The sequence below is a fragment of the Mytilus edulis genome, chromosome 8 (assembly GCF_963676685.1).
Source record: "Mytilus edulis chromosome 8, xbMytEdul2.2, whole genome shotgun sequence".
In the NCBI taxonomy this organism is placed as follows: domain Eukaryota; kingdom Metazoa; phylum Mollusca; class Bivalvia; order Mytilida; family Mytilidae; genus Mytilus; species Mytilus edulis.
Genome location: NC_092351.1, coordinates 2,798,868 through 2,819,913, shown reverse-complemented (window position 1 = coordinate 2,819,913; position 21,046 = coordinate 2,798,868). Strand labels below are relative to the sequence as shown.

The window sequence follows — 21,046 nt, the reverse complement described above, 5'->3', positions numbered from 1 at the left end:
TAAAACTGTACCAGTTTTACTATGAAGTTTTGAAAAAAAATCTTATCCTAAAATTGAAAGTTCATATACACCACAATTTTTTTCAAAGGTCAAAATATAGGGCTGTGCGGCATATTTTCAAAGTTTATATGCCCTGAATTTCTCATAGTTTAAACTAACACTAATTTTGTTAACTACCCCTTCCTTGAATTGAGGGTTACCACAGATTCAATGTAAACAATATGCACATGTTTATTTACTGGTAACATTCCCAAGTTATGTCTCTGTGAGATGGAACACATAGAGCATAACTGGGAACCAGTATGTAAACAAAATTAATTTTCCATGAATATTCAAGATCTCCCCAAAAGAGGCGTGTTTTAAAACAGCTGTATTTACAAAGTGCAACCTATAGAATCGCAAACAAATGACTCCCGCAATGAATGCGTGTATAGGGGTTGCAGTAAATCAGGACACAAATCTTTGCTATGCCTCATTTTTTGGAATGAACAAAGCAAAACAAAAACGAAAAATCGACAAGAAAAAGAAAACCAAATTATTGGACATTATAAGAAACTTAACAAACGAATCACATATAAGAAATAACAAATAAAAGCAACTAAGAATATGACACAACAGCTGAATACACACACTCATCTAAACAACAAATAGGCATTATGAAATCAAACAAGTAACTACAAAAGACATAAAATATCAGACCTAAGAATATAAAAAGAAGAAAAGATATGCCAGAAAAAACAAAATAAAAGAGTGTAGACTCCGAAAAGAAGCATACTTATAAACCAGCTAAGAGAAATAAAAATCAGAAAAAAATGGACATAAACAGATTCACGCACATAAAATAAAAGACTCGGTAAATAAGAACATCACAAATTTCACCAGACCAAGATAGTGACAACTGGCAAATGTCTTTTTTCTAAATCTGTAGTTTGTTGATTATGTTTCGAGCACATTATTTTTGTTTAAATTAAGATCAAGTAATGAAATTATAACATATTAGATTCTTTCTTATTTCGAAAACAAAAGCATAAAAAAACCGTCAGAAAATTGAAAACAACACTGGGTTAAAATAGAAGATGACCGTTTTTTGCTGTTCATAATTTTAATAATTATGTATAAAACAAACTACAAGATGATTTGATGCGACCTTGTTTACTGTTCAAATATTTGAACCCACCTAAAGTGTTAGGATAATTCTGATACAAAATGCACAAGTTCATTATCTCAATGTCAATAACAGTGTTGACGCTGGATATCACACAAGTATATGAGAACTCTCAGATCTTTACTTAGGGTCTCAACATTGCGAAATATTTGTTGTACAAAACGAAATACTTTCCAAATAAGTAGTTTGTTATCTTTTAAGTAGGCATCGATAAAGTCAAACGCACTGATTTCAAATATTCAGACTCACGAAGAATTTGATGATGACCTAAAACATTATTATCAGTTCACTTTATATAAATAGTGTACTTAGAAACTATAGTGATATTTTGTGTCCATCATTTGACAAGTTTATATCAGGTCTTCATATTTGTTTTGTCAACTTCCTTATAACGATGATATTTTCCTGAACTAATAATATTCTTCATGCAGGTAAACTTTTTTGAATCATGTGACTAAGTAATTAATTTCTAATTTCAGCTGTTGCTCGTATTTGATATTATATTATAAACTATTACGATGAGCGATGTTTTATTCGGGTATTTGTCCAAGGCCTACAAAATTATTCAAAATAAAAAAATGACAATGCAAAATAAAACTGTACCATTTGCCCTTCAGGACAAAATTTAAACATCCTAAAAATAAGGTCAGCAGTAGTTAAACGCTGTTCAAAAGTCATAAATCGATTTAGAGAAAACAAAATCTAGGTTACAAACTTAAACTTAATAAACAAATCAACAAGAGGAAAGTAATGAAAGAACAGAAACACTGAAGTGCAACAAAAAACAAATGCAAAATACATAGAAGCGAACTACATGTATTAGATAAAAACATATTTTTGACTTGGTACAGGACATTTAAAAAAAAGAAGGTTGATTGAATCTGATTGTGTGGCTAGCCAAACCTCGCACTTACAACTGCTACTTTTTTAAATGTACGGTAACAAATGTCTGAACTGAAGTTGATAAATCAGGTTATATCAAAGAATGTGTCCTTTTTCTCGATCTTTCAAGGAAAAGGATTTTTTCTCAAGGAAAAGGAATGTTTTACAACAGCAGCTTTTAATTTTGATGGAGGACAAATCGTAAATCGTTCAGATTTCTATATTCATATAAAATGAATTCTATGGTATGTTTTAATAAAACTATTGGTTGTCTTAGTGTTGATAATACTGATGACAGGGTTAAATGCGTATTGAACTGGTTGTCATTGCCCTTTGTTATTCTACTGATCGAAAATGAGGAAGTTTTGGTTATCATCGCCGCATGTTAATGTTCATGCGCAATGCCTTTTATGTAACAACGAATGATGTCCTTTGTGTACCTTACGTGACGTCAGAATTGAATTTCAGAGGAAAGCAAGAAAGTTTGATTTCAATATTGAATTTTAATCAATAAAAAGTTGAGATAAAACAAACGTTGGTTAAATAAAAATGATCTACAGGTCAAGAAAGAGATAAATTTTAAACAGCATTAAAGATATATTCTTATGTCCTTCGGATATTTCTGTTGTGTACGTTTGTTCTTTGATCGTGAACTACTCAAAATGTGAATCTTGGTATTTAAAATGAGTTTATTGTTTTGTTTTGATCAGGAAGCATGTGTCTGATAGCATTCGCAGTCATAAACAAAACGTATTCATTACCAACGACGTTATATGCCATACCATATCCACAAAACTATACTTGTACAGACTGTTGTGATCTTCTAACCTGCATGGGACTTGGCAAAACGACCACAGGCGACTTCTTCGAATGGTTGTGCAGGTAATGTCAGTTCTTAAATTTTAATTCTTTCAAAACATTAAAAATACAATTACTTGTTTGTTATTTGCAGTTTTCTTAAATAAATCATAATGTGTTTGGCAACTACAAATTTTTCAACAAATCAGATTCAAATTTCGAATTATAGCAAAATAAGTCATAACTTTATCTATTTATATGTTTTTGAAATACTGAGTAAAACATTCAACGAAGATACCAATGACATAGTATTCCTTTGTACATCAAATCAACAGTAGTGTACTGGTGTTCAAATTTCATAAATTGATTGAGAAAAAAAATCCGGGTCACAATCCAAAACCAAGGAAAACAAAGGAATACCAGTTGTATTTTTTTCAGGAAGACAAGCATTGCTACTTTGCCAACCTGCTTTACGAACCATAACTTGAACCATTGTTCCTACATGGGAAGATTTGTCTCCAAAATTCCATCTCCTGATAAGATTGCAGAAGACTTTACAAAAATATGCAAACGAAAGGAGGGTAAGCATATGAATTATTAGCATGCTATATATCTTCTTGTTTGAGTAAAATACTTATGAAATGTTTTAATGACATATTAGAAGGAAATGAGAATATCGAGCTAAAGTGAACAATACGAAATCGGTAAAAGAAAATCAAGAGGTGTACATGTATATTGTGAAAAACCGATTACAGATAAAGGATGTATTCTACAATAAAAGACATTATTAGTTGTAGACGCTCTTTTTTCACATTTTCACATTTAAACAACTGTCATACGAGTTAGAGATTTAGATACCTATTAAACCAGGTTTAACGCACCATTCTTTATTGAAAATACAAATATCAAGTCAGGAATATGGCAGTTTTTTCTTACTTGTTCTGCTGATTGAAAACATTATATTTTGTTCTGTTTAATGGAATTTTTAAGTTCAGTATTTTTGTTATATCTTTTTTGTCGAAATTATCTGTATTTTCATATCTATACTACATTCATCATTTTTTGTCAGACTATTCCGACGATTTGAATTTGTTTTTGTTATACTTTTTTCGAAGTTTTTAGTGTTTCATATCTATACTACTTTCATCGTATTTTTTGTCAGATTATTCTCAAATTATTCCGAAGATTTGAATGGTTTCAACGTAAAAAATAGCAGGAGTAGTATACCGCTGTTCAAAAGTCAAAAATCGATTGAGGGGAAATAAATCAGTGTTACAAACTAAAAACGAGGGACACACATTTATCATTACAGAAATGCAAGATTTACAGTCTTGTTTGATGAACAGTAGTATAGAACCAGATGCTATAAATAGATGTACTACACCTTATATAAATGGTTTGAAGGATAAAGACAGCGACATATGCGAGTAAGTAATGTATCAACTGTTTATAAAACTTTTAATTTTAGAAATACTAGGGTTTTTCTACCTCAGGAATTAGCTATATTTGGCAAAAGTTTTTGGAATTTTTGGTCCTCAATACTTTTCAATTTCGAACTTTATTTGACTTTGTTTAAATCTTGTCTTGTCTTTTATTTTTATCATTGTTATCCAAACGTCAATGATGAGACTTTTGTATACGAAACACACAAGGGCGCAAATACACAAAATTCTATCCCGGTATCTATGATGAGCTTACTTAAATCACATACTAGCCTACATACAAATTATTAATTGTTTAAGTACGTTTTAATTTTGTTTAGAAATTTGTCAGTTGTTCCTGCTTAACCAAAGACACCCGTAATAAAACTGTTGCAATACAAGATATAATGATCTAGAAAAAAGTTTTAGATCCAATATAATGACAATGCCGTTTAAGTATATCAATTAAACTTTTTGAAATGGAAACTCTAATATATTTCGTGACAAATAAATTACCATAGACATTTTGACAATCAAAATTTAGATTTCAAAGATACAAATGAATGATATACATATACAATTATTGACTTTTGATAAGGTTGATACAATTATTTATCAACTTCAGATGTATGATTTTACCGAGGCCAACAGCCAAGAGTGAATGCCGTATATCTTGTGTTTATAAATCATTGTATGAACTGAAATCAAAAGTCAATAATTGTTTTGATATATGACTTTTTATCCTTCTTCATTTTTTTAGTACTTACTGAAGTTACTTTTAAACTGCTCCCTGTTTTTATACTAAATATATGAACAAATACATCGAAATCAAGAAGAAAAATAAAACGACTAGGGATTTACTTGACGTCAAAAACCTACATCATTGATGTTGTTTTGGAATATCTACTTTAGGTACACGAATGCTGTTCCGAATCTTGTATTAATCTCTCGTGATGTTTTGCTGCGTTGAGTATAACGCCTTATCAAAAAGAATTTCGTATGCTTTTAGCTAATGAGAAAACCGAGAACATACAGTCATATAATAAAAGAAAATTTTATATCAAAGGCAATACAATTACAAGTTAACATACACGATACTCGTAGTTAGAAATAAAGAGGTTGTCAAAAGGTATTTAGCGATTGACGTCTTGTATATTTATGGAATTAACATACGAGAAAACAGATGATATTATATTAAGTATCCGCTAAACAAACACAAATAATCGGGTTACACACGGATGCTCAAAAAAAGGGCAATAGAAAAAATATGAGCAAAGAAAACAGTTTTGATGGATCTCCATACTTAAAATTGTTGTTGCATATCTATGAAGCGACAAACATAATTAATGTCAGTTGTTTTGTAATCTTACATCTTTATTTATACTTACAGAACAACAACTACAATGTCTCGATGTATGTTATCGCTGATAAAGATTGCGAACTGTAGTGGTACCATCAGTATAAACTATGAAAAATCAATGAAATTGCAAATAGAGGAAAACCCATTTTGCACAAATGCATCCGCTCAAATGTGTAAAGAGATGTATCTTATCATAATCAGTTTAATGCTCATCTTGAATAACATAGCTTTGAAGATATGACAATAACTACAATTAGATTGAAGCAAGACAGTTTTCACTATATTTTTTGTTGTTATAAGTTTGACCACATTGATTAAAAAAAAATCAAAACATTTCAAATATCATATCCACAAACACAACAAGTACTTTCAACGTATTTTATAATGCTGTGTAAAGAATATATTCCAAAACGTGTCGTTTATTTGTATTGATTGTGCTGTTACAAGTGTGCTTTTGTGGGCTTTTTGAAAGGACACCAATACTTAATGTTTTATGTCTGCGTGACGTAATATTGTGCCTTTTCACCACTTCGTATGTGACGTCATTGTTATTACGTTTTGCGTTCAGGCCTGTCTATTTTCTGTTTTGGTCTTCAATGAATTATATTTTCGGGTTTGTTTTTCTGTAATTAGTTAAGACGTCAGTTTTATCATGTAAATCTTTTATATTCATTTGATAAAATTTACTGTTTGCAATAGCATAAATTGTTCTATATAATAAGGATGTTCTTATCACAAGCAGAAAACCCTAGCCGTATTTGACACAACCTTTTTCAACTTTTGATCCTCAGAGCTGTACAACTTTGTACCCCCTTTTTTTTACTTTCGAACTTTTATATCTGGGCGTCACTGGTAAGTCTTGTGTGGACGAGGCGCGTTTTTGACGTATTGAATTTTTAACCTGATGCCTTTTGTTATCTATTATTCATGTGTTTCTTTGCCTAAGACGTTCTCCTATTTATTTGTATTGTAGTCCTGTATTATTATGTTCTCATTTAAATGTTATATTTAACAACTTAAAATGCGAGGTTTGGCATGCCACAAAACCAGGTTCAACCCACCATTTTTTCCTTTAGAAATGGACTGTACCAAGTCAGGAAAATGGCCATTGTTATATCATACTTCGTTTCTGTGTGTGTAACATTTTTACGTTATGTTTCCGTTGTGTCGTTTGTTTTCTCCTATATTTGAGTGTGAATTCACATTACTATAAGACGTGTCACGGTACTTTTCTATCCCAAATTCATGTATTTGGTTTTGATGTTATATTGGTTATTCTCAATTAAATCGTGTTGACAAATATTTCGACTCAACAAATGGCCTTCTTCAAGTGTCACAAGTTTTAACAATACTGATACATAATGTATAAGGTGTAAAAATAGATCAGTAATAATACAGGTAAGTTTTGGTCGATTGATTTTAATCCAAAATCCTGAATGTCATAATATAAACAAAACACTATAATTCAATATACGTGACTGTGTATATTAACAATAAAAATGAGTGAAAAACAAAACTGTTAGTATTTCTTATTGATGCCGTTTGGATGATGTACATTAAGTTCCTTTATCCAAAAGCTTTCCCGGACCTGTCGCTGGGCATCACTCCAGTAAATGTTCTGTTCAATAACTATAATTTTCATGCGGTTAAAGTCATCAGGTTTGTGACCCGACTGTCTGAAGTGCTGAGAAACTGGGAGAAGTGGCTTCTTAGAGATATCACTCCTATGGACAATGAGGCGTTTGTGGAAAGGCTGCTTAGACTCACCAACATATTGGAGGCCACACACCGAACATTCTAGTATGTAAATAATATTCATACTTTTGCAGGTAACATTGCAAAATATCTTATAGTTATTTTCGGTTGCCTTACTTTGAAATGTTGATGAATGCTGCATCTGTAGGCATCATTTGCAGCGTTTTTCTTCACACGAATGACATTCTCCAGAAGTACTTCTATTATCAGACACTTCAGCCCGCACCAGCAGGTTCCGCAGACTATTAGGTTGCCTAAAAACTATCATTGGAGGCTCGGGAAAAATCTTGGATAGTTTGGAATTCTTTTCAACTGATTTTTAATGTTCACGAATGACACCAAAGCTGTTTTTGAGAGATGGGTGGTAAGTTAGAACACATGGAGTCATTTTCTTTTTCTTTTTAACTTTGTATTCCAATAGTTCACTCATAGGAATTGACTCCGTTTTCTGAAAGCTTTTTTGATATTTCTGAGTTTGTAGCCCCTTTTCTTCAAGCGAGTTTCAAGTTGACGTAGTTGTCTTTTAGTTGTTACTGTGTTGGAACATATTCGCTTGACTCTAAGTACCTGACTATATAGGATGCTCTTGGTAAGATGAGCAGGATGGCAACTTTTAGGGGACAAATATTGATGAGTGACAGTAGGTTTAGAATATAAATCTATAGATATGATGCCCTCTGTGAGCGAACTTGAAGTATCGAGGAAGGCGATTTTGGATTTTGACTTCTCATGAGTAAATTTGATACTTGGATGCATGTTGTTGGCATGAGTAATTAAAGTATCTAAATCCTCGTCACTTTTATTCCATTTCATATCCACATCATCTATAAATCTAAACCAGGAAAGCGGTTTTTCGATGGAAGTTTCACTTCCAAGTGCTCCACGAAACCTCTTGATGTGGATACTTAAAAATTCCAAAGATCTTTTAAAGTACATACAATCTAACTCTCTTTCATCTTGTAACAGTATTAAAACATTTGACTTTTCTACTCTGTACAGTAGTATTCCACATTCCACATTCCAAACTAAAAGACAAATTGAAAGAGTTGGTATTGCTTTGCTTCGTAAAACAGAATGGCCAACGTAGATACAAGTATCTTGTCTTAGGGAGGGATAGATCCTACTTTGTAAAGGATTACGGGGGACGTGTTTTTTCAACAGACTTGCCGACTTGTTTCTTTATTATTATGAGGCTGACTTCATGCAGGAACTTCTTAGGAAGAAAGATAAGAAGTTAGCAATATCCTTTAACTCTACTTTTCGCTATATAGATGATGTTCTTTCACTAAATAATTCAAAATTTGGTGACTATTTGGAACGCATCTATCCAATCGAGCTAGAGATAAAGGATACTACAGATAAAGTTAAGTCGGCCTCATATCTTGACTTCCATCTAGAAATTGACAATGAAGGTCGGTTGAAAACAAAACTTTACGACAAAAGAGATGATTTCAGCTTTCCAATTGTGAACCTTCCATTTCTAAGTAGCAACATTCCAGCAGCACCTGCATACGGGGTATATATCTCCCAATTGATAAGATTTTCCTGTGCTTGCATTTCCTATCATGATTTTCTTGATAGAGGGTTGCTGCTCACAAGGAAGTTATTAAACCAAGAGTTCCAAATGGTGAAGTTGAAATCAACCCTTCGTAAATTTTACGGACGCCATCACGAGTTGGTTGACCGTTATGGAATAACCGTTTCACAAATGATATCGGATATGTTCCTTACGTCTTAACTACAATCCCCTTCCCTTTCATGAATGTGACCTACCGAATTAGACTATTTACCGGATTTGTTATCACATAAGCAACACCAGGCAGGATCTGCTTTCCCATCCGGAGCACCTGAGATCACCCCTAGTTTTTTGGTGGGGTTCGTGTTGTTTATTCTTTAGTTTTCTATGTTGTGTCGTGTGTGCTGTTGTTTGTTTGTCTTTTCATTTTTAGCCATGGTGTTGTCAGTTTGTTTTAGATTTATGAGTTTGACTGTCCCTTTGGTATCTTTCGTCCCTCTTTTTCAAGGAGTTGTTTCTCTAATTTGCCCATAAATATGTTGGCATATGACGGAGCCATTTTGATGCCCATGGCAGTTCCATTTACTTGCAAATAATGATCTCCATCAAAAATGAAGCTGTTTTTCTTAAGTACCAGCGTGAGCATTTTGACCAGGCATTCAGTAGGTGGATATTTCACTGGTCTGGAATTCCAAACTTCTTTACATGCATCGATACAGGAAAGATAAAGAATAATTTAAAACAAAGCATCGTCCTTTTTATCCCGTAATATTGGCCAATGGAAGTTGCTTACTTCAACTACCAATTATGTATTTTCAAGTCAACTAAATCCTAGTGCAACATATACAGTGAGCTGCAAAATTTTCTTATTTTCAAGGCAGCTAAATTCAAGTGCAACATAGACATTGAGCTGCAAAATTTTCTTATTTTCAAAGCAGCTAAGTGCAACATATACATTGAGCTGCAAAAGTTTCTTATCATCTACATCCGATTTCACCTGGATAGATGCACGCTTGATTAAGCTAGTTGATTTAGCGAAATATTGCGTTTATTTTCATCATTTTGAAAATATTTTAAACATTCTTATGGGAAAGTCAATCAAACCAAACCACATAAATGGAATTCAGAGAAAAGGCAAAATGTAGAGATTATACCTGGATACAGAAGAAGACAGACTTGAACTCCTTGGTAAAGGAATAGTTCTAGGAGAGAAAAAACTATCCTTACAACTCCAATAATCCAAACTACAAACACATCTTCAGAAAAGTCGGAGTAAACAATAAGCCCTTATGTTTGCCAGACACAAATAAAATAATAAATGAGAAAGATAGAACTTAAATCAGAGAACGTTTGAAGAGGGACAAAAGATACCAAAGGGACAGTCAAACTCAAATCTAAAACAAACTGACAACGCCATGGCTAAAAATGAAAAAGACAAACAAACAACAGCAGGTTGACAATGAAAGGTTGACAATGAAATAATAAACTCACACACAGGATACAGAGAATTTTTATGAGAAAATTGAAAAACAATTATCCTAACAATTCAATTCAGGAATTACCTAGCTAGAGTTTCAAACCATGGACAGACTGGTGACAACACTATTTACTTGTAGTAAATGCCTATAGGTTGCATTTCTGTAAATATTGACAATACAATTTCCTCCTTTTACGGCTAAAACTGTACCAGTTTTATTATGAAGTTTTGAAAAAAATCTTATCCTAAAATTGAAAGTTCATATACACCACAATTTTTTTCAAAGGTCAAAATATAGGGCTGTGCGGCATATTTTCAAAGTTTATATGCCCTGAATTTCTCATAGTTTAAACTAACACTAATTTTGTTAACTACCCCTACCTTGAATTGAGGGTTACCACAGATTCAATGTAAACAATATGCACATGTTTATTTACTGGTAACATTCCCAAGTTATGTCTCTGTGAGATGGAACACATAGAGCATAACTGGGAACCAGTATGTAAACAAAATTAATTTTCCATGAATATTCAAGATCTCCCCAAAAGAGGCGTGTTTTAAAACAGCTGTATTTACAAAGTGCAACCTATAGAATCGCAAACAAATGACTCCCGCAATGAATGCGTGTATAGGGGTTGCAGTAAATCAGGACACAAATCTTTGCTATGCCTCATTTTTTGGAATGAATGAAGCAAAACAGAAACGAAAAATCGACAAGAAAAAGAAAACCAAATTATTGGACATTATAAGAAACTTAACAAACGAATCACATATAAGAAATAACAAATAAAAGCAACTAAGAATATGACACAACAGCTGAATACACACGCTCATCTAAACAACAAACAGGCATTATGAAATCAAACAAGTAACTACAAAAGACATAAAATATCAGACCTAAGAATATAAAAAGAAGAAAAGATATGCCAAAAAAACAAAATAAAAGAGTGTAGACTCCGAAAAGAAGCATACTTATAAACCAGCTAAGAGAAATAAAAATCAGAAAAAAATGGACATAAACAGATTCACACACCTAAAATAAAAGACTCGGTAAATAAGAACATCACAAACTTCACCAGACCAAGATAGTGAAAACAAGGCTTCAAAATACGAGGACATATAGTTTAAAATTTCTTTTTCATATGGTCTCTTGTGGAGAGTTGTCATATTGGCAATTATACCTCACCGTCTTTTATATATAAAAAAACTTAATCAAATAATTAACACATATTTTTCATCTTAAGATCAAATTGAAGAACAAGAAAACAATGTCATTATATATAATTCAAATAGTCCTTTTGTTTGTCAATTATCAATTTAACAAAAGCATTATAACACAAAAGCATTCTAAATGTTATTAAAGCAAATACTATCTCGATTATTTAACTAAAAAAATGTTAATATTCATGATACATTTTACCACTTCCATTACAATAGCAACATGTGGACTGTGTAATTCCTTCCCATTGCTGGAGAGTTCAACAACAGCTTTGTTTTACAACTTGAAAACTCATATATATATATAGATTGCCTAACAATGTAATTTTAACACACTATTTAGTATGTTAATATATCCTTTGTATAATTCTGAGTGGGTTATTTAGAGTTCATTGAACGGACTTAAACCCCCAAAATACATCAGTTTCAGTTTGACATCATTCGTATAGTTTGTATCGTACGTATATGTTGTGTAATGTGTACTTTTATATGTCTGTTTGTATTTTTCATTCTTAACCATGGCGTTGTTAGTTTATTTTAGATCTATGAGTATGACTGTGCCTCTGGTATCTATCGCCCTACTTTGTTAAGTTGTCAGCAGTTACCTTTGCATGTGTTTACGTCATGTTGTTTACATTATCAGATATTTTGTCTAATTCTTAAGTGGTTTTCCTCTTATTATGGTTTGGTTTGCAAGGATTGCCTACTTCATATGTATGTTAACATTAAACACTATGCATATCATACAAACTCACATATCTTTATTGTAAATAGTGTCAGGATATTTTTTTGAAACTGGCAACGTGTTTGTCTTAAATTCAAATGATGTACTAATTATGATAATTATTCATAGTTTATAACTAACCCGATTTATAACCCGACAATAACCCGATTTGTTTCCTAATGTAGATGTGTGGGCTATTCTCTTCATAAGTTTAAAATTATAGTATTAAAAATATAGGATTAAGATGCACTAAACATTAGTAGAACTACGTCAGCACACATAATACTAAGTGAAACTTATTTTGGTGCGATGTTTCTATGGTATCTAATTTGTCTAAATACCAGTACTAGTTTCGTTTCATACCACGGGTGTCATTCGGTTTATCGAGAGAAATGATCGTGAAAGATCTGGTAACGGATCGTGAAAGACATTCAATCGAGAGGACATATGAAAGATCAGTAAATATTCTAATTTAACTAATTACACAGACAAATTTACGACAAAATAAAACTGTCTGTCAAAATGGTTTAACATTATGATCAGTATGTGAACATATCCAATTTCAAAAGTACATAGTTTTTACAAAACAACAAAAGGCATATTGCTTCTCGACATTTCAATGACACAAAAAATGTAAACAAACACGATTTTTTCACAAATTCGACTAGATAAACTACTTTCATCCGAGTAAGGGCATTCTATTTGAATTAATCAAATGGTTCTCATAGTTATTTTGTATAAATATAATCTGAAACTTGGTAAATAAAGAACTATTTACACAAAATTGATTTTTCGGATCGTGAAAGATGGCGTACCGCATTTTTGAAGATCGTGAAAAGGATCGTGAAAGATCTGATGCTACGAAGACGTTCAAATTATTCTTCAATTATATGATAATTAATATTTGTTATTGGTATTGAGAAAAGCTAGATAGGTCAACATCCTCAATAGGTTTAAGCATTTCAAAGTATTAATATTTTCAGAAAATGAAAAGAAAAAGAAATAACAATACGGCAATAATAAAAGACAATGGGTGACAAAACGCCGACAAAACAATCCAGTGTTGTTGTTATGATTGCAAGGTTTCAACTAACATCGAACTCATTAGATCATGCATCATTCGGCAATGTTTGTTTTATGTTGTTTGTTTTATGTTGTTTGTCCTTTTGGATATATACCTGAATGCTATAGCGCCAAGGTATTTCGAGTATGATATACATGTCTATCTGCATGGTTCATATATGACTTTGGTGATGTCAATCGTATTTGATATATTGAATGATAGTAAGGGAGCTACCATTTGATTTTTATGGGGGGGGGGGGGGATTTTTTAGTTGTAATCTCTGTCCTGCCTTTTTATTTTTCACTCTATTCGGTCCTGCCTTTTTTTATTAGTTTATCCTGACTTTTTTTACCTAAATTGTCATCCTGCCTTTTTTTTTTGCAAAGTGTCTCATCCTGCCTTTTTTTTAAACTCAAAACTCATGTCCTGCCTATTTTTTTCAACTTTCATCCTAGCCCCCCCCCCCCCCCCCCCATAAAAATCAAATGGTAGCTACCTAATTTAGTTTAAACATATTTTATTTACTCAAAGTAAATTGGATTGGACACAAGTAAGCCATACTTATGAAGTCCGCTCCGAATGACAATAATTTACAATACAATATTAATATGAGCATGCAATATCAAAATAAACAATATTTTACGAGTCTATCAATTGAGAAAAAAAAAATGAAACAGAAATAGATGTAAACATTGAAAACGTTGATGATGATGATGATGATGATGATGATGACGTGGATGTACCGTAAATACATTTTCTACATAACAAGAAATCTCTCAGACCTTTTGATAAATTCGAATACGTGTTTGAATATATTCACATTTTGTTCATACGAGAGATTCGGATTACCAGATGTAAGTAACTTAACATTTAATATAAGGTCATCAGGAAGCCATCTTAGATTATTCATCAGAATTTCTCTCTGGTGTATATATAAAGAGCAGTCGAAAAGGAAATGGTGTACAGTCTCAATGTTACATCCACAAAGCAAGATGGATCAGCAATTATATTGACTCTAAACAAGTCATAGTTCAAGAAAGATGAGTAGCATCTGAATTGTGTTAAAATCGATCATATTTAGTTTCCTCGGTCCATATAGAAAGTGCTTTGGTACATCTTTATTTGTGGTATTTAACCTTTTTAAATGGATTTTAAACATTGCTATAGTGTCTGATTTTCGAAGGGACAAATCGGTATGATTCCATAGGTCAATAGTTGATGGTATAAAAGATTCTTTAGTAAGAGATAATCTACAAAAAGGAACAATGATGTTAGCTCCCTAAGATGTCTACTATGTCTGGCTGTCGGTCAGGGTTCATATACTTTTGACCTTATGTTCCGAATTAATTGGCCAAGCATAACTTTTACATTTGTCAGTTTCTAAGGCACTGTAAGGATCGGAACACATTTATTTGGTGTACGGGATATTTGTAGAGGTCTGTATTGGATGGTTCATCTGACCTTGACCTCTTTTTATGAACCAATGACAATCTTAAGCGCATTTGACACTTCCAGTAAAACCCCTTGTAAAGCAGACATTACCGCATTTGCGATCTGGTATTCTACAGTCTGTAGTATATAGTTAAAGCAATCCACAAAATGTTGGCTATCGTTCAATCTCTACTTACACATGAAAGATGCCGTTTTTGCTGTAATTCTTTGTTTGATGGATAACATTTTGGTTTAAACGTTGCATATCCTTATTATTGGCCAAATAGTGTCGGTCTGCCTGAATTTGCATTAGACCGATTCACAGAGCTGAATCTTTCACACTTATTTAGACACGTTTTTAGTTGTTGTTTATTTTTAACTTTCGAGGTAAAGTGTTCAATAGAAACAAAAATAACAGCTTTAATGTTCATCCTTACCAAAATAGATACAGGCTTCAACTAGTTGCAGGTTTATCAAATGGTAAAAGAAATAGTGATTTCTGATAACTACATGTAGTATTAAGTCTGGTCACACGTTTTCTTTCACGATCAAAATAATACGTTGCCTGATCTTTCACGATCAAGTTTGATAGAAATTCAACAAATTCAAGGTTTTCATTAACAAATTAACGCTTTTAAGGGAAGAACATACTTTAATTTTACTGTTCTATCAGATACACCAAAGAACAAATTTCAAATATATCATGATATTCTATAATCATATGACCATTATAGGTACAAAAAGCGTGTTATTTGTTATTAATTTCATAGACACGCATTGCGCCTTTTGTGTTTTTTCAAAAAGTACTTCATATTTTCTTTATCTTCTTTCACAGTTATGTTGAGGAAGGTAAACCATTTTGACAGACATATTTTTTTGTTCGGATTTTTTCCGCGTTTTGAAAATTAAGCGATTTTTTCAAAGATTCTGAACTAGAATGTACATTAAATGTCTTTCACGATCCGTTACCAGAACTTTCACGATCGTCTCTCAATACTTGACCGCCGTTAGATATTCTTTCACGATCATTTCTCTCGATAAACCGAATGACACCCGTGATACTTTTACAAAAAAGATAAAAAGTTCAAGCATAAAGAAAAATATAATTGCAATCCTTTAACTTACCACATTCATTATGCATTTATAAAAAGAAACTAAAACCGGTTTCTTTCACATTTTTCGTTAAAACAGTTTTTTTTTTGTATAAATGATGAAATAGTCGATGTGATATTCATGTAATGTAATCTTCGGAGAAGAGTGTTTTCTTTCACGTCCGCATGTATATCAAGTACAGCATGCCAAGCTATAATAATAACTAAGATTTGTTCCCCTTGTCTTTTTCGAGACATTTCAATCCTTTTCAATAAACACATCCAATTTCTTGTATTTTAGAATTGGGCATTTCAACTGAAAGTAAACCGTTGAAACTTTATGAAAATCGCTGAAATAGTGATGACATTGTTAAAATGATACACATCGGTAAAATTATAATTAGGGCGTGTCACAATTAATTTTTGAATTAATGGGACTTAAATATTTAAAGTGTTTGCTGTATGTTTAAAAGAAAGGGAGCATTCTTGAAAGTGTAACTACTGCATACAAATCTTTACCTTTACATTGGACGTTTTCGATGTAACTTTTGATCAAAATTTGCTCTTAGGTACATTGCTTCGAGGAGTTTCATACTCCGTGAATGGGTTACGCGCTTACAGTCACAAATGCTACATTGTTGGAAATAGTAAATAGTTAAGTGTTCCATATTCATGGAAAGGAATCCTATATTACATGTATTATGTGTATGTTCTGATTGTATATGTTTTTCCCCTTCTTTTATACTGCTTTTTACAACTAGTAGTTATAGCCCTTTGGTTTTTTTATGATTAAAATGAAGAAGTTTCGGTAATCATCGCTTGATGTTCATGTGAATTTTGATTGCCTTTCATGAAAAATTTATGTTGGCCTCCATGTCAATTACGTAAAAATAAAATTGAGAATGGAAATGGGGAATGTGTCAAAGAGACAACAAACCGACCATAGAACAGACAACAGAAGAAGATCACCAATGCAGCGAGAAACTCTCGCACTCTTGAGGCGTCCTTCAGTTGGCCACTAAACAAATATATATACTAGCTCAGTGACAATAGACGTCATACTGAACACCAAAATATACACAAGAAACAAAAATTAAGCATACGTGTATATTTTTTGTTTATCCATTGCTTTGAGGTTCCTTTTGATTCCATTGTACGAGCGTACCTTTGTTTACTGTCAACAAACTTTTATATACCTTTTTATGTCCTACGGGTATTTCTGTTGTATGTTTTTGATCTTTGATCGTGTACTATTCAGAACTTGAACCCTGGTAACTATGATGAGTTTTTTCATTCATATATATATACTGGTTTTGTTTTGATCAGGGAGCATGTGTCTGGTTACATTCTCAGTCATAGAAAAAACGCATTCATTACCAACGACGTTATATGCCATACCATATCCATAAAACTATACTTGCACAGACTGTTGTGATCTTCTAACCTGCATGGGACCGGGCAAAAAAATCACGAGCGATCTTTTCGAGTTGTTGTGCAGGTAATATTAGTTCGTAAATTTAGAATTTTTATTATATATAAAATCCCAATTATTTGTTTGTAAATTGCTGATTTTTTTAAAACACATTTATCTAATATACAATGAGGAGATTGGTAACGAGACACACACATATGCTAAAAAATATATTAATCTTATAGTTTTTAATTATACATACACCGTAATGCTATATATACTTTTTTCTAGGATGTAAGTTTAAGAATCTTTTTTAAGTGAAGGTGCTATCTTTAGTCAAATTCAATATACAGAGAATCACGATTTACCAAAGCCGTACGAGCCACGGTATAATTGTATTAATGTATATACCATGTACGGGAATATGTCAGTCTCCTCCTAGGATTGGCGTATTTTGAAAAGTCAGATATGTCTATCCAAGATTATTTGATACTTCCAGTTTCATGTATAAACAACAAACCCACCTACATACCAAATTATTCACTATTTATAAACAAAGCCGACTAAGTTACAAATAATAAGCTCACATCAACTTTTCATCTCTCTATAAATTAAACACAAGATAAATAAGATAATTAAAATAGACACTTTAGTACAGATTCAAATATCAACATTAAATTTAAGGGAAAAAAACTCACAATTAATTATAATATGAATAAATAATACAGGTTAATTCCTAAATAATAATAAATTTTAATGTTTTTATATAAGGTAATCTGGCGCAACCCCCGCAAGGGTAGTCGTCATTAAACTCTATTTTGTAGTAGTAGGCAACGAGACAACTCTTCAACACATCAGAGTCCAATTTCAATCTTAGCAAAATAAGTCATAATTTTATCTTCATACATGTTGTTGGAAATACCAGTACAAGGAATTCAAAGATACATTATATGCCAATCAAAAAAGTCGTCCGTAGTAACATCTTTTAAATAGATAACGCATAAAATTCGGTTAAATATCCTTTTCAGCAAGACAAGCGTTGCTACCTCGCCAACCTGCTATACAGAGCATAACTTAAACCATTGTTCTTACACGGAAAAAATTGTCTCCATACTACCATCTACTGTCATGATTGCAGAATTCTTTACACAATTCTGCAAACAAAAAGAGGGTAAGCACAACAATTATAATAGATTTTTTGTTTTCAGAATTAGATATTAACACGCTTGTTAGGTTTTATTTTCGACAGAGTTGATGAAATGTTTTATGTCATGAAACAAGGAAAATTAGAATATCAATCAAAAATGAATCCTCCAAAATCGAAAAAAAATAAAAAAATATCACAAGACATTTACTGCGAAAACCCGATTACAAATTAATAATATATTCTACAACTTTTTTTTAATTGTCTTAAGGAAGTACACCACTAATTCATGGTCCCATTGCTTTCTATGTTAAATTCCTCCGTTTCAAGTAGGCACACCTCTTTTGTTTTAAGTTCAAATAAAGTGGCAATCATTGCATTTCAAAGCAACACTTTATGGTGTCTTGTACTGAAAAAATCAACATACCTTTAATTGCATATAAGAAAGAACTGGTTCCCGAAACTTTGGATGTACCAAAACAGGTACTTCAGATCTGACAAACAGACAAAATGTACCCTCTTTTAAAATTTGGTGCATTTTTTTTAATATTCAAAATCAAAAGTCCAAAAGTGTTTTACAATGATCACCAGTCCTTCAGCTTTCATTTGATACCAACAATACCTAAATATTCTACATATTTTGAAAGTTACACTCATGCGTAGGAACTATTTTGTGTTAAATATGTACTACTTTCTGGTATGTGCTTTCTGGCCGGGCCTGAATTAGTGGTGTTACACCTATAACAGAACCAAACTTGCTATATTGACTTGAGCATTACTTTATTTCATTCTATGATCTATTTCAAGCAATAAAAAACATATAAAGCTTTAGCTCAAATACTATTTTACTAATTTTAAGCTCAAATTGGACTGGTAGTAACATATGGGTTATTCAAAGAAAACTGCATATGGGTATTACCAATGGCCAATATACTTTTTTTATTCTCAATATCATTGTTTTATTTATTAATTTCTATTAGGAAAGCTATGTGCTTACCAATAGTCATATTTTAATCAGAGGTTCTTCATCAAATAAAAATATATTAGTCCAAACTTAAGACATGAATGAGAAAATTGTCCCCCCTTTTTTCTTTAAATTGGAAAAGGGCTTTTTTTTGTATAAACCATAATTCTGTGGTAAAACATAGATTATTAAGAGCAATTTATATATCTCTCAGCTAGATAACTTGCTAAACTGGTTCAAAATTGCATGTACAGTGAGCTTTTAGAATTCTTATATTAGTGTATACCATTTGCATAGATTGTAAAAGGCTACCATATAAAACACAAAAAACTTGAAAAATCATAAGATTATTTTGACCAAGAGCTATTTTATACCATATACAAGTCATAAAATACATGTTTTATTGATTTCAATCACAAAAAATGCAAAAATAAGAACTTGGAGTCAAGTCTTAACTGCATGCATGTTGTATGACCATAAAAGGCTAAAATACTTGTGTATGCCAATTCAAGAGCTTAAATTTCCCATAAACAGGATGTTTCACCAAAAAAAGATGATTAAACATGATTACTAACATCAAATTTGACTTATTTTCATTGGAATAGGTACAACTTCTAAAAATTGGATTTCTGATGATTCTCTGTAATAGGAAGTACACCACTAATTCATGGTCCCATTGCTTTCTATGTTAAATTCCTCCGTTTCAAGTAGGCACACCTCTTTTGTTTTAAGTTCAAATAAAGTGGCAATCATTGCATTTCAAAGCAACACTTTATGGTGTCTTGTACTGAAAAAATCAACATACCTTTAATTGCATATAAGAAAGAACTGGTTCCCGAAACTTTGGATGTACCAAAACAGGTACTTCAGATCTGACAAACAGACAAAATGTACCCTCTTTTTAAAATTTGGTGCATTTTTTTTAATATTCAAAATCAAAAGTCCAAAAGTGTTTTACAATGATCACCAGTCCTTCAGCTTTCATTTGATACCAACAATACCTAAATATTCTACATATTTTGAAAGTTACACTCATGCGTAGGAACTATTTTGTGTTAAATATGTACTACTTTCTGGTATGTGCTTTCTGGCCGGGCCTGAATTAGTGGTGTTACACCTTAAGATCCGTATTGTTGTTTCACATTTTACGCAGCTTTCAGTGTTGTCATAACTAAATTACATTGAGCAATTCTGTGTCAGATGTTTTAATATATGTCTTGAATGGCATTAACGTAAGATTTATGATAACAGAACTGCAAGCTGTAACGTTTTGTTTGAAAAACAGTAGTGAAGGAGTAGATGCCATAAATAGATGTTCTTCACCTTACATGTATGATTTGACATATAGTTTCAGCGACATCTGTGAGTAAGTACATTTATACCCCATACCAGTCTATCTACAAAGTATCATTAATTAGACTTTTTACGGAGTTTGTAATGAGCAACAAGACGAGTGCCACATGTGGAGCAAGATCGGCTTACCCTTCCGCCCGGACCACCTGCGATCACTAACAATTTTTAATGGGGTTCGTGTTGCTTATTCTTTAGGTTTGTATGTTGTGTCTTGTGTACTATAATTTGTCTGTTTGTCTTTTCTTTTTTAGACAAGCCGTTGTCAGTTTATTT

General features: G+C 32.1%; 1 long non-coding RNA gene across 1 annotated transcript; it reads left to right on the top strand.

Annotated features, from left to right (window-relative positions):
• The first annotated feature begins 17,219 nt into the window (after positions 1-17,219).
• Positions 17,220-20,787, top strand: LOC139484581 (uncharacterized). The gene is made up of 3 exons (XR_011655124.1): positions 17,220-17,399; positions 18,341-18,483; positions 20,672-20,787. It is a non-coding gene; the product is annotated as an uncharacterized lncRNA (long non-coding RNA).
• The last annotated feature ends 259 nt before the right edge of the window (positions 20,788-21,046 follow it).